Source organism: Protopterus annectens, chromosome 4.part1, assembly GCF_019279795.1.
Source record: "Protopterus annectens isolate FY-2018-M chromosome 4.part1, PAN1.0, whole genome shotgun sequence".
Lineage (NCBI taxonomy): Eukaryota > Metazoa > Chordata > Ceratodontiformes > Protopteridae > Protopterus > Protopterus annectens.
Genome location: NC_056734.1, coordinates 806,784,562 through 806,799,662, shown reverse-complemented (window position 1 = coordinate 806,799,662; position 15,101 = coordinate 806,784,562). Strand labels below are relative to the sequence as shown.

At 43.3% G+C, this 15,101-nt stretch overlaps 1 protein-coding gene across 1 annotated transcript in view; it reads right to left on the bottom strand.

Annotated features, from left to right (window-relative positions):
• Positions 1 to 15,101, bottom strand: part of LOC122801312 (AMMECR1-like protein) — a 1,138,599-nt gene that overhangs the window by 1,039,544 nt on the left and 83,954 nt on the right. The window lies entirely within an intron of this gene.

Below are 15,101 nucleotides of genomic sequence, written 5' to 3'. Positions count from 1 at the left end.
GCATCCTCCAAAAGGGCCTCAGAGAAACAGACAACTGGTGCCAGAGCCATGGCCTCAAGCTAAACGCCAAAAGTGTATAGTCATCCCTTTGGCAAAACAAAGTGCCCACAAATTACCACATAGGTGGTAATCCATTAAGTACAGAAGTAATTAGGGACCTGGGGACCCAAGTTGATAGCAATCTCTCATTTGACAACCACGTGGCCAATGTGGTTAGAAAACATTTTATATAGCCCACCTAATCATGAAGGGATTCACATCTAGATTAGGGAGGTCATCGTGCCTCTTTACTCATCCCTCATCAGGCCCATAATTGAGTACAATGCCCCTTTGGGATGTACCTTACCAAACACCTGCAGCAACTGGAAAGACCCCAAAAGTACCTCACCAAGAGGATCAAAGGGCTCAAACAGATGCCATATGCTGCCGGTTAAAGAAACTCCAGCTCTACTCAGTGGCATACCGCCTGCTCAGAGGTGACCTGTGCCTGACGATAAGGCCATGTCCAACCCGAATTAAGGGACATGCTGCACCTCAAAAATCCAATCCCATCGAGCTACACGCCGAGAGACTTGAACCTCAGCACTGAAATAAATAGGACATGCTGGAGGGACAGATTCATAACCCAGAGGCTCCCTTCACTCTGGAATAAAATCCCAGTCCAGGTTAGGCAGAGTCCCTCATTGACTCTTTTCAAGAGGAATCTTGATGAGTGGATGGGAGATCGTAGGTTTACCCCGGGTATCACTTCTGTGTCACTGTTAGACAGAGGCACAGTATACTAACCTCGAAAAAGGGCATAGCAAAATTAATTTAAAATGGGTGGCGAAAGCCAAACATACTCTGGCTAGGCTTATAAATGCCCTAGGGCAGATAGCCTAGTATGAACCTATGAACCCTAGTTGCTGTATGTCAGGACCTCAAAATGCTTAAAGGTCCAAAGAACACGTGTGCAAATGCAGTTTTAAATGCATCCCCCCCAGTGCACATTTTGCACACACTGTTTTTAAATCATTGTTTTACTCCTGATCACTAAAACAAGTGAGGAGATGCGCTACATCAGCTGCAATACCAGGCAGCACAAGATAATTTTGTTGCAGTTTCAAATGAATATCACCAGTGTATGAAGGAAAGCAAATCTTATGGGTTCGGGAATAAATTCACAATTTAAGCAACATTTTGCAGATGAAAACTAATGCACCAGTGACAAAATGGCAAAACATTTTACCATAAGACAATCAACTACTATGCCTATATGTACGACTTATCGGGACCTTCCAGTGACTCAAACCCACACAAGACAATCCACCAGATATCAGCTTCATTTGAAATACGCCTCAACCAGCTAGATAAAAAAGTTTTAAATTCATGGAATGTAGAAACAGTTGAGATCAAAACTGTGCACACACCAGGGTTGTATGTACTCAATACAATGTTGGATCAGAGACTATACTCTGGTGTCAAAGGCAAGGCAGAAAGTGAAACTTCTGGCACTCTCAGCACTTGACTTGAACTATTCTCAGGGCTAACAACACCCACAATGCACCCCACCCCTGAACTAGTTCCTTCAGGAAGTCTCCAGCTTTCTCTCATTTATAAGTTGCACTGTGGTATGGATGACATTTCACAGCATGGGAAAGTTCTACCTGCCAAGCAGTCCTAATGATGGGTAATCTACTGAAAGTTCACAACTCCATACTGCAAAAGTCCTGCAACTTCAAATTCAAAGCTTGCCATTTTAAAGTGCTAACTGCACTTGTTACATACTATGTTCTTGGCAAAGGACAGTCTTCCTTTACTCCCCACTTCCTACATATACCAAAAATATCATCACTCTGTTCCTGGTAGAAAGGGGAGTTGTCAGTAATGCAGTCATTTCAGGCTGGCTATTCACTTCCTTCTAACCACATCTACATTTTTAAAGTTTAAGGATTCTCAGTATAAATAATCAAATTTACAACAGGAGCCACAAATGCCTGCTAGCTTTTTGTCTTTCAATTAAAGAGTATGTACCTCTTACCATATCTACAGTACCTGCTTCATCAAGAAGACTAAGCAAAGAAAGTGCAGTACAACAGTAATCACCGATTTTTCAACTTTTCAGGAAGAGTGGGGGTTAGGAGGAGAAACAGGAACAGAAGATCAGTCATTTGCAAGCCTGGAGCACTTCAAAGTCACTTTGGTAAGGAAAGGATTAGCCCCAGGTGACTGCTATCATCAAGACAAATGGCAAACGGCAAGCAAACAAACCTGTCAGATATGAACGTCCCCAAAATGAAAAGTATGCCCACAATGGGACAAGATGAGAAAAAAAAACAGCAAAAACTGTAGGAAATGTATTGCTTACTGGTCAAAGTCAGTACTTAATTCTGTCCTCCACCAGGAAGTAAAGGCAGTGGACTGTCCAAGATCCCACAAAAACTCAAGACTCAGACACAGGAAGCTAGAATAGCCCAGATACCAAAGGCAATTGAGCTATAACAAAAGATACAACTCTAACCACAGAAAGTCATCCACTTGAACCCAACAAGAAGATTTAGCAGCAACTGTGACAATCCAACATAATCCAGAAGGATGGATATTGGGATCGAGGAGTAAAAGAAGATGCCAGGGAAGTGTCCACTTCAGCATACAGGCATCTTGGAAGGCATATGCAGAAATCAGCCTTGAGGTGCTTAAACTACTCCAATCTGCCTGGGGGGGGGGCTGATATACAGCGTCTGCCCTACCGGAGAAGCAGCATTAGAGTAATACGGGTGCCAAGGAGCTTTTCTCACCAGGCCTCAAATGATAAGGGGTTTAGCTAAACCCAGTCAGATTTGCCTGGCAAGCAAAGGCAAAATAAAATATACAAATAAAATAAAGGATATCTGAAGTGAGGAGCAAAGCAACGAATACTACAATGAATGTTGTCTAAATATAATCAGTCTTATCCCCTTGTCTCATGCAGTGATCATTCACTCTGAGAAATGGAGGAGACAGATAACCCCTGACTGGAAAGTCTTCAGGAAGCAACCTACAAGCCCCTTCTAGGGCTACTATTACATCGTATACATTCTGCTAAGTTATTCACTTTTGATTTATCAGCCATTCTGAAAGCAGCCACGACCCTTTTGACATCTACCAGATTCCTTATTCTCTTGCTGCCGCTGGCCAAGTCCAAACAATCGAATGCAAACTTCACTGCTTCCTTGAAAATGTGCACTGCAGAGACTGAAACTTAACTCCATCTGTGAGAGTCTTGCACTCTTGCTTTTGTTTTTTTTTACACCTACTTGAAAAGCAGGGTTCCACTAAAAAGGGGCATTAATTAAAACTCCTCTTCTATCCTCAGATAAAGCTTGTTAAAAAAGTCCTAGTCTATTATTAAGATGTTATAGCCAAGTTAACCGATTTAAACAAAATGTGGATGTCTTTGTAAATACCTTAGTTGTTTTATGAATGTTACAATTGCTTATATAAGTTTGCTATGTTAAATACATTATATATTAAAATCAATAAACATGTTTACAAAAGAAAATTCGGTGTAGTCAAGCCCAGTCACACAGATGTGTTATCCACTACCACCCTGTATGAACCATCTACTGCATTGTGAGCAGGGTGCATGGTCATGTTGCTTCATGAGGCTATCCGTCACACAGGAGTACCTGTTGGGTGGGTGGACCAATGAACACTCTGGTAGAGTGTGGCCGCAACCACTATGGAGTCGGCCCATGGAGTAAAAGGCAATATTTTAGTCTTTTGAAGGCCAGAGAATCCTTTCAGACGTCTCTGGTGTGGGAACTATCATGTCGGAATTCCTCATTGTCGACTGCTCCCAATCAAATCATTCTGTCTGGTGAGAGGATCACCCAAGATGATGACCTGGACAACAGGAAAGCCTTCTCCAACAGGGAGGTTCAGATTCAAAGGGAATGCCAGCGGTCCATTCCATTTAAACTTGAATCATTTCCAAGATATCCACAAATATGAAGTCATCTCAGTAGGGAGGGGGTAATACCTCTTAATTCTTGTTCTCATTCGGGGTGGGAAACTCTGGGGGGTGAATAACTGCTTTCTTTTGCAAGTAGGCTTTCCTCAGTGCTACCCAAGGGATGATTCCAAAGCAGCGGAGGTGGGGACCCAGATGACCCTACAATAATAATGAGATAAGGCCCTACAACTGCTGGCACTTAGGCAGCGGTGTGAAAGAGGTGGGTGGTTGTCAATGCAGGTACATGTAACCCCAAAGGCAAAGTGGTCAAGATCCATATAGAAGGAAGCTCATGAAGGGAGGACTACACTGTACAGAGACAAACTGCACACCCTGATAAACTAATGGACTCTGCTCTAAGCAAGTCAACTGCCAAACTAGCCCAGACTTCGACAGTCACAGCTTCTACCTGCATGGACATAAATGCTGAGGGTTTCTATGCAGACTAAAGCTTGGGACAGTATGATCAGGCCTAAGGGAGTGGAGACCAACATCTATCCTGATGGCCTGACTCCTATCACTGTGGATCTCGAAGGCAGAAAGTTCAATTACAACTACACTTATGGCAATGAGATAGTACAAACCAAAGGCTGTGGTTCTGAAATTAACACTGCAGTTGATCAACAGTCCTAACAACATCTACTCAATAAAGTGTATGACCACTGGTCAAATTTGGACACAATCTGTTGAGGAAGCAAAAGGTCAGTCAGAAGCAGCAAAATCTGGGAGAGCTGCAGCTCAATTTAATGCTTGTGGGGGATGAGAAACGGGAGACCAAATGTCCTGCTCTGAAATAAACTGCCACTTTACAGTAATCATATTCAACAAAAATACAATACTGCAACCTAAAACAAATACACAGCCCAGCAGTTAAAATTCTAGTCTGGGAGGTAAACCAGGCAATACCACTTGATCAAAGGCTTAACAAGCAAACCCTCTTTGAATAAAGTAGGTATTGAGGGAGGAGTGCATTCGATGTATTTTAGGAGAAGGGGAGGCTGATCGGGGCCACTTAAGCCTACCATCTGTTTTGCACTGGGGAGACAGCAGCAAGATGACTCTTGACTAGCTGGAGGAGAGGGGTGGACTTGAGCGTTGCCAGCTCAAAGTTCCTTCCATCTCCAAGCACAGAGTTTAAAATAGATTTTGCACTGCTCAAAAAGCCTCCTTAAGACATTCTAGGCATGTAGCATTATCCATCTTGCAAAGGGACTGCAGACCCACATTTGCACATTTTGAATATATATTTGACTCTGAAGTCTTTGTCCATTATCTTAGAATGACAGTAAAAAATAAATTACTTTACACCGAATCATTGAAAGTGACACAAAGCTAATCAATTATGCAACTGGTAATGAAAGTGCTGCTGAGTAAGACAAAACTTCTTCAACTACATAAACGGTTAACTCAGCAACAGTTAGCAAGCTAAAAACTAGTCACAAGTAGAAAAATGAGAAATGTAGAGGAAAGGATGAAACACCACTTAGGAGGCAAGGTGGGAAAGGTAGCCATTTTAAAGCTCCAACACAGTTGAAAGAAAAGAAAAAAGGACTGACGTGAAACTAGTTTAGACACTATTCTCCACTCGGGCATAACAGATACTCTCCCAGCTAGGCATCAACCCGTATGTTACCAGACGGTTAGCTAACTGGTTCAGTGATAGAACCCACTCCGTCAAAATACAGGAAGCCACCTCTAGTAGTAGACCCGTAACGAGCAGCATACTCAAAGGATTGGTCTTGAGGCCTCTACTGTTTGGGCTACAATTTCTGAGGTGCAAGCCAAAACCAGTGGTCTGTAGCTGACCAAGTTTGCAGATGACTGCAAGCTAGGCACGGTCTTAAATTCCCCTAGTGATGTGAACATCTTCCAAGAGGGCCTTACCCAAACTAATGACTGGTGCCAGAAGCATGGCCTCAAACTGAAAGCCTAGAAATGCATCATTATCCCCTTTGGGGAAAATGGCATCCACACTAATTATCACATTAGTAACAATGTACTAAGCACGCCATCAGTCGTGAGGGACTTTGCTACCCAGGTTGACAGCAACTTTACTTTTGATCACCAAGTTGCCTCCGCTATAAGGAAGCTTTCTACATGGCCCTCCTCATAAGTAAGGGTATTTCATCCAGGAACAAGGAGGTCATAACATCCTTGTACTCCTCCCTCATCAGACCCATTATAGAGTACAATGCGCCCTTCAGCATGTACCTTGCCAAGCACATGCAGCAGCTGGACAGACCACAGAGATTTCTGACCAGGAAAATCCAGGGTCTCAAACACCTATCCTACATAGACAGGCTAAAAGCCCTGTCCCTCTACTCAGTCTCAGACAGACTGCTCAGAGGTGACCTGTGTCTGGCATACAAGGCCATCTCAGACCCAGTCTTGGAGTTGCTGCATATATGCAAGTCAAACTCCACTCATGCAACCTGCACGCAAGGCCTCAACATGGTCTGCGACATTAATAGAACTTGTTGGCAGGTTAGATGTGCCCCCCCCCCCAAAGACTCCCCCATTTGTGGAATAGACGCCCTCTCCATATCAAGCAGAATACCTCACTAGCCCAAGAGGAACCTGGATGACTAGATGGGAAACATAAAATGCACCCCTGGAATCTCGCCTGTGTGCCTGCTGAACAGAAGAAACAGGTGCTGACTTTGTGGGAACATGTACAAAATTCTTGGCTAGGCTTATAAGGGCCTCCAGGCCAATAGCCTAGGATCGTTCACAGGACATTACCCGTAATTAACAAAACAAACCACTGCAATGAAACATTTCTTGAAGTAAAAAAAAAAAAGCCATTAAAAAACTACCCATGATAGCAAGGGGGCTGCTTTCTTAGCAGGATGACTTGCCACTCAAGAGATCTAAACAAGGGTCCATCTCTCTCTGGAGGATTATGGATAGAAGAGCGAGCCTGGATTTCCAGGGGAAAGTTCTCATATCCGGGCTGATTAAGTCTTGCTGGTCTTGGTCTAAAGGATAAGGAGGATGGCATTACAACCCTGGATGAACATATTAGGAGTGGAGCAATCCTCAAACTTTTAGGGCTAATGCCTCAGGAACTGGGAAAGCTCAGCAGTCTAAACTATCCAAGATTGCTTAGTACTTCTCCTAGCCCATAAAACCCATGCCTTTGCCATGATCCCACCTAAACTCATTTCCAATCTATCTTCCATCTCCTCTATTATCCTTTATACACTGAGCTCCCATTTTCTATACTGCCTGGGAGTCTTTCCTCTCACTGTTGAATATTGTTGCATACTTCTTTGTATATATTTGTGTTTTTACACTGAAAAAAATCTTGATGACTATTTATTTAATCTTACATTTCTCAACTGGGATAATCAAACTGGACTGGGTCCATTTTCAGTGGCGGCCCGGGGAGAAAAGCTCCACAATTAGATAAAATAACAAAAAAAACAGACAATGTTAGAAATAGAGACATGCACAATAGTAATGCCGAGTTTAACTGTCTTAATAGGCTACAAGTCTGTAAGTCTAAGGCAATATAATCTTGTATTATGTTAATAATAGGTTGATTAGGAAGGGGGGCAATGTGGATTAAGAAATGAAGCCATTGTTGTGTTATACATGGGCAGATCCAGGTCTACCCAGAGATGTGATTTAAGTGATTTTTTAAATTGTGTGATAGTTGAAGCAGAGGTTATGGGGGGTTATTTCAGGTTTTAGCTATAGTATGAGAGTATAGAGCCTTCCCAGTAGTGTTGTTGGCACTATTTTTATTTATTTTTTTATTTTACATTTGTTGACCGGGCTAGTTTAGCTGGAGATATTTCCATTTTCAGTAGAGGCCAGGGGAGAAAAGCTCCACAGAGAATACAATAAAGAAAAGCATACTTGTGTTTCAAAGAAAGTTTGTAAGAGACAAAAGCTAACAACTCTACAGTTCCTTATTATTACTAAGTGAGTCAATTACTAACTCACACAGTTACAGTCCAAAAAAAAAAAAAAGTGGATGACTAGTCATACAGAGAAGAGAGATTCATTAGTAGAATGGAGGGAACAACTAGTAGAGTAGTGGAGAATTAGTTGTTTTAGTGCTGAAGTTTTGTCAGGATACTTCAGGATGTTAAAGGCACTAGTTAGTTCTTGGTAGGTGAGAAACTGGGGAAATTCAAGCCACTGAATATCTTACTGCCTGGCAGTGATGGGTCTAAAGGTAGAGCTGTTAGTAAATTTAGCAATTTTGTTGTAACATGACTCAATTTTGTCAAGATCGGTGCTGCATACATAAGTGTGGAGACACACATACATACACATATATTTTATATATATATATATATATATATATATATATATATATATATATATACACACACACATCTCGAAAGTTTGTTTGTTTAATTTAACTGTTGAGGCTGCCCACTAAAGTGTGTTAGCCTGTGTAACTGATTTATTACTGTTTCTGCATTTTCTGTGTGTTTCTATCTTAAACAAAAAAAAAAAAAAAAAAAAAAAAAAAAAAAAAAATAATCCTTGTTTTCCCGCCTCTCCTCGACTAGTTTAGACCAGTTTACAGGCAGGCACTGCTGTATTCTGGGCTGTGGTGTAGTTCCTGTGTTGTCCATTACCTTACTTGGATAGAAGGAAGTTTCTTTGCTCACCGGTGGGAGTGGGGTGCCTTGAGCAGCCTACCTGACCCTGTAGGAAGTGACCTCAGCACAAGAGCTGTAGTAATTGGTTGTTTTGGACCATTTCTAGCTCTTTTGAAGTTCCCTGTTTAAAATCCGCCTCTAGGCGTTTTGCGCGGTTGTGCGCATAGTGCAGCGCCGGTTAAACTTCTTCTGGCTCCGCCAAGTCTGCTCTTCAAATTTTCCCTTAAGGAAGCTCTACTCTTAGTATAATCAGACTACTCGCTATATTATAAGCCTAGCACTTGTTCTCAAAACTTCTCTACTAAGTAAGCACTCTCGTACTAAGTAAGCACTACATCCACCTACCACCCCTGTGAATATCCACTTCCCTTAAAGGCACAGCACTCCCTTATACTATTCTAGCATGTCGAGTGGTAGATTACTGGCGTCCTCTCCAGTTCAGCTGGTTAATCTGGGTATCTTGAGACAATGCTACAATTGTCTCATGTACACAGACAACCCTCTCCTCCTCCCAACAAACACAAATACATGTGAGAGATGCAACTATATAGCCAAACTGGAGGCTGAACTCTCTCTACTCAGGGTTGGCATGACCAGACAGGAGGAGATGGTAACCACACACACAACAAACCCAGTCCCACATAGACCTACCACAACTGCAAACCAAACACATAAAAACACAAAGACATACTCGGAGGCTCTAATAAAAAACTTACCAAAACAACAGAGGCTCCCAAAGCAGACATCCAAAAATCCACCACCTCAAAACAAAACACATGCAACACATACTTCAATAAATCAGTGTGTCAATCACAGCCCTTAAGGCCAAACACCATGCCTGATACACTAGTAATAGGGGACTCTATAGTCAGACACACCGATGTCCCGCTTACCAGGCTGAACAAGGAGAGAGTGACTGTGAGCTGCCTATCGGGAGCTAGGATCCAACACATAACACACGCACTCAGGTCACTCCGAAGCAAGTACAAATATGACTCCGTCATTGTCCATGCTGGCGTGAATGACCCGAGACGTACCTCCCTGGACTACATGAAAAGAGACAGAGGAGCTCTCTGATTATGTAGCCCAGGCTGGTATGACCCTGACCAGCATCTTGCCCTCACCAAGAATGATGCCACAATACAAAGACAAGATGATCAGCTTTAATAACTGTCTCAAGTAAGGGGATCCAATGTCTGTCTGCCTGGGATGACATGTTGGACAAGCCACGCTGCTTCGCAAGGGAAGGCTTGCACCTGTCACCAGTGGGCTTCCGGATATTGGCTAAGGCTCTTGCCACCCCCATAGTGCCTTTTTTAGGCAAGGCTCAAAAGACAAACCCACCTCCTTAGAAAACAAAAATGGAAAAAAACTAAGGGTAATGCTGCTCAACACCAGAAGTCTAAATCTCAAGATGCAGGCACTCTATGCACTCCTCAGTGCGGAGAACATCGATGTCTGTGCAGTAACTGAAACCTGGTTCAAGGCTCCTGAGAGCACCCCAGCACTACCAGGCTATAACCTCGTATCATGCTTTTCGGCCCCAAAACCCGGGCCGAACCAAAAAGGGAGGGGGAGTGTCCATATTCATCAAGGACACCCACACCTCCAGGTTAGTAGCAACACATGAAGCATCGGAGACCATACAGGTGCAACTAACCATAGGCAAAACTGCTATACAACTGGTAGCATGTTACAGACCACCCTCCCAATCTCAGGAACCCCACTCAACCTTCCTGAAGACATTGGAGGATATGAATGTATCACAAAGTACCACCATACTGGGAGACTTCAACTACCCAAACATAGATTGAAGTACATTATTCTAGCCCTAACACTCTAGCCCAAAGGTTCCTGGAATTCATAAATTCAAATGCACTGGAACAACTAGTCACCTCTCCCACTAGGGGAGATAATATACTGGACCGGATCATCACAAACATGGGGACAAAATGCTCCACACCGGAGGTATACCCCTCACTAGTGAGATCTGACCACAAACTAATCACCCTGGATATACATATCCCACCTCCACCCCCAGCACAAAAGACCACAGTGAAAAACTTCTCAAAAGCAGACTTCACTCTTCTTAAGACTGAGATGGTATCCTTTAAGCCCACTGGGCCAGTGGATACCACATCCCACAATGCCGAATCCTTCACAAATGCTTTCTATGGACATCTCCAAGAATGCATGGATCATGTAATCCCAAATAAATCCAAGTCCTTCTCCACCAAAGGCAAGCATCCTGTCTGGTGGACCTCAGCCATTAACAAATTGTATAACAAAAGAAGGAAGCTACTGCACGACAGAGCAAAATCCCATAAAGGGAAGACATCTCTGATCAATACTAGCAGAAAACTACGTTCTCTTATAAAAACATCCACGGCCAACTTTGAGAGAAAAATCGCTAATGACACTAAAGATAACCACAAAGCCTTCTTCAGCTATGTTAGAAACCTGGGCGGAAACCCTCAGATATGCTCAGAGTTGGTTCACAACAACAAAAAATACACTGAACCCACAGATATTGCCAACATTCTGGCTGACAGGTTCAGTGCAAATTTCTCCCCTCCCTCACCCCCAAAAGAAGAAATACTTATCCCAGCTGAATGTAATCTCCTTGTCATCTCAGATGTTCAAGTGAGAGCCGCCCTCAACAAAGCTAAAAACACAGCATCAATGGGACCCGACGGTATCCCGGGTTGCGTGCTACGTGAACTCCAAGAGGAGCTAAACTCGCACATAAAAATGCTATTTAACCTTAGCCTTACTACAGGATATGTACCTGAACACTGGCGTACAGCAACAGTGGTCCCACTCCACACAGGGGGTACCTCTACAGACCCTGGGAACTACCGCCCCATAAGCTTAACCAGCCTGGTCTGCAAGGCTATGGAAAGAATCATCATGGAACTCAAACAGAGACATTGGGGGCCTACAGACACTTGACCCCACCCAGTTCAGCTTTGTGAAGGGCAGATCCTGCCTTTTGAACCTGGTTGACTTTTTCGAAACAGTCACTAGAGCCATTGGTGAGGGCAAAGCAGTCCATACAGCCTACCTGGACTTGGCTAAGGCCTTCGACACAATACCCCACTCAGGCATCATAGATAAGCTCAACAGCTTAAACGTAAACCCTTATGTCAGTAGATGGGTTGCAAACTGGCTAAAGGACAGAACCCATAAAGTTAAAATCGCTGGAGCAATGTCAGACTCAAAGCCAGTCACAAGTGGTGTCCCACAGGGATCTGTCCTGGGACTCCTCTTGTTCGGCATTTACTTCTCAGATGTTAAAGCAAACATGGGAGGGTTGTGGCTGACAAAGTTCGCAGATGACTGTAAACTAGGCGCCATAGTCGATACACCAGCGGACACATACATCCCAAGGCCTCACAGAAACGGACAACTGGTGCCGGAGTCATGGCCTTAAACTAAAGGCCAAAAAATGTATAGTCATCCCCTTTGGGAAAAACAAAGTACCCACAAATTATCACATAGACAGCAACCCACTGAGTACGGAAAAAGTAATCAGAGACCTAGGGACCCAAGTCGACAGTGACCTCTCATTTGACACCCACGTTGCCAAAGTGGTTAGAAAAACATTCTACCTTGCACACCTTATCATGAAGGGATTCACATCCAGATCCAAGGATGTCATTGTACCCCTATACTCCTCACTCATCAGACCCATGATTGAGTATAATGCCCCATTTGGTATGTACCTCACCCGGCATTTGCAACAGCTAGAGGGACCACAAAAATACCTCACCAAGAGGATCAAGGGTCTCCAACATATGTCTTATTCTGCCAGACTAAAGAAACTCCAGCTCTATTCAGTAGCATACCGCCTGCTTAGAGGCGATCTCTGCCTGACGTACAAGGCCATGTCCAATCAGGAACTGATGGACATGCTCCACCTCAAAAAATCCAAATCCATCAGAACCACGAGAGCTAAAGACTTAAACCTCGGTACAAGTATGAATAGGACATGCTGGAGGGATAGATTCATAACCCAGAGGCTTCCCATGCTCTGGAACAAGATCCCAGTTCATGTTAGATGGAGCCCCTCACTGACTCTCTTCAAGAGAAATCTTGATGAGTGGATGGGAGATTGTAAGTTTACCCCAGGGATCACATCTGTGTCACTACTAGACAGGGGCACAGTAAACTAATTCTATTATACAAGGGGACCTTCACTGTGTCACTATGAGACAGAGGCACAGTATTCTAAATCTATTCTGTGCATTTTTGTATCATTTCATGGGGTGGCGAAGGCCACATCACTATGGCTAGGCTTACAAATGCCCCAGGGCAGATAGCCTAGTACTAAACTATGAAACTATATATATCTCCTTTATGCAGAGGGGCAAACACCCCTGCACTCCCCACACACACCCCTAACTATATATTCCAGCTCAGAGATTGCACTACAGTGAGGATAGGGATGTATATCCCTAACCACACTGCAGAGATCTCTATATATCCCTTTGAATGTTTATATTTGTGAATGCACAGGACATTCGCAAATATAACATTTGGAATGTACTCATATGAACTGTACGAATATCTGTAGTTCGAATAATTCATAGGCGTACATTCCGAAGTCGAGATATCAATAGTAAACCTATATATATATATATATATATATATATATATATATATATATATATATATATATATATATACACACACACACACACACACACACACACACACACACACACACACACACACAGAAGATGATGACCCCTTCACTACAGATCTTTAAGTAATGGTATGTGCATAGCTTTTGTAGCTGATAGGAGTCTGTCCTTTACAGTTCTTCCTATGGGGTGAATCCCAGATGAACATCCCTTGGTAACAGAGCAGCAAAGGAACATCTTTAACAAAATCTAGTTAGTTTATTATTCTGATACGACCAAGTAACTGCTCTACAAATGTCAGAGAAATGCATTTTTCAAGTTGTCTATGGAAGCAGCCATAATTCGAATGTAAAAAGCAATGAAGTTTAGGCAAAGGCTTTTTCAACAGAAATAATAGCTGTGTAAAATCTTACCATAACCATAGAAGTCCTCCTCTTCCATGTTGCAGTATTCCAAACTCTTGAGTTATCCTCTGCTTGCTACCTATATGTCCGGCCAGTATACAAAAGCTTGAAGTCACTGCTAGGTACGTGGACATCTGACATTGGCCTAGGGAGCATGGAACATAAGTGACATCTGCATGTACCTTTCCTCAGAACTGAATGCCCCAGTCAGACCCCAGTCCAAGGATAGCTGTACAAGTTCTGTGCCATCCAAGAAGGAACAGTTTAGATGTAAAGGGGCTAAGGAGGGAGGGAATGAATACTGCAACATGGAAGAGAAGGACATCTATGGTTATGGTAAGAGTTTACATAACTATTCTAGATCCTTCTATTTTCATGTTGCAGTATTCCAAACTCTTGGGTGAGTGCCCAAGTTCACAGGGAAGAAGTGGTTGGTGGTATGGAACTGTTCTCCATGAAGACATGCAGGATTGCCCCATTAAACCCCGCTCTGGATCTGGAGATGTGATCCAACCTGCAGTGTTTGGTGAAGGTATTTACAGATGTCCATGTAGCTGCCTCTAGAATGGATGCAGTGAATCAGGATTAACAGACGCAACATTAAAAGCATCCAAGAAAGCCGGCAACACTGGAAGAAATGCAGAAGGAGCAGGGATTTCCATGTGCAGAAGCTCATTTCATCTTTTTTGGAGCTCTGACATTTCACAAGACCCCAGGCCTAAAGCAGATGTCTGGCGCTGACCGCCTTAAAAAACTCCAGTCATACTCTGTCGCATATTGTCTATTCAGAGGCGATCTCTGCTTAACATACAAGGCCATGTCAAACCTAGAGCTGTGGGACATGCTAAACTTAAAGAAATCCCAATCCCTCAGACACATGCCTCAAGGATCTAAACCTTGTCATCACAATAAACAAAACATGCCGGAGGGATAGGTTCCTGACCCAGAGACTCCCCAGACTCTGGAATAGATTGCCCATACATGTCAAGCAGAGTGCCTCTTTGGCCCTCTTCAAAAGGAACCTTGACGACTGGATGGAAGAAAGGAAATTCACCCCGGGGATCACACCAGTCACCCTGCTAGACAGGGGTCCAGGTAAGTAAACAGTGTGGGAAGAAATAGCCAGGGAATTGTTATGGCTAGGCTTGTACTAGGGCTGATAGCCTAGTACCAACCTCTGAACCAATGAAAATGTTGTCTCATTTTGTAAACTGCCTCCTGGGAATCAGCCTCAGCAGATTTGTCCTCTGAAAAAGCATACACGAGAAGAGATGGCAGAGATATAGGAGAGAGAATCATCCGAGGAGTCAGAGTCCTCAGCTTCAGGTTGGACAATTTCCTCAGCCTGAGACCTGTAACTAATAAGGAGGATCAGCCTATGGAGAAATAGGAATGGCAGAGGCCTTTGGGCCAATAAAGGCATTAAATGGGCTATGTGAAAAAAGCCTGCTAATAA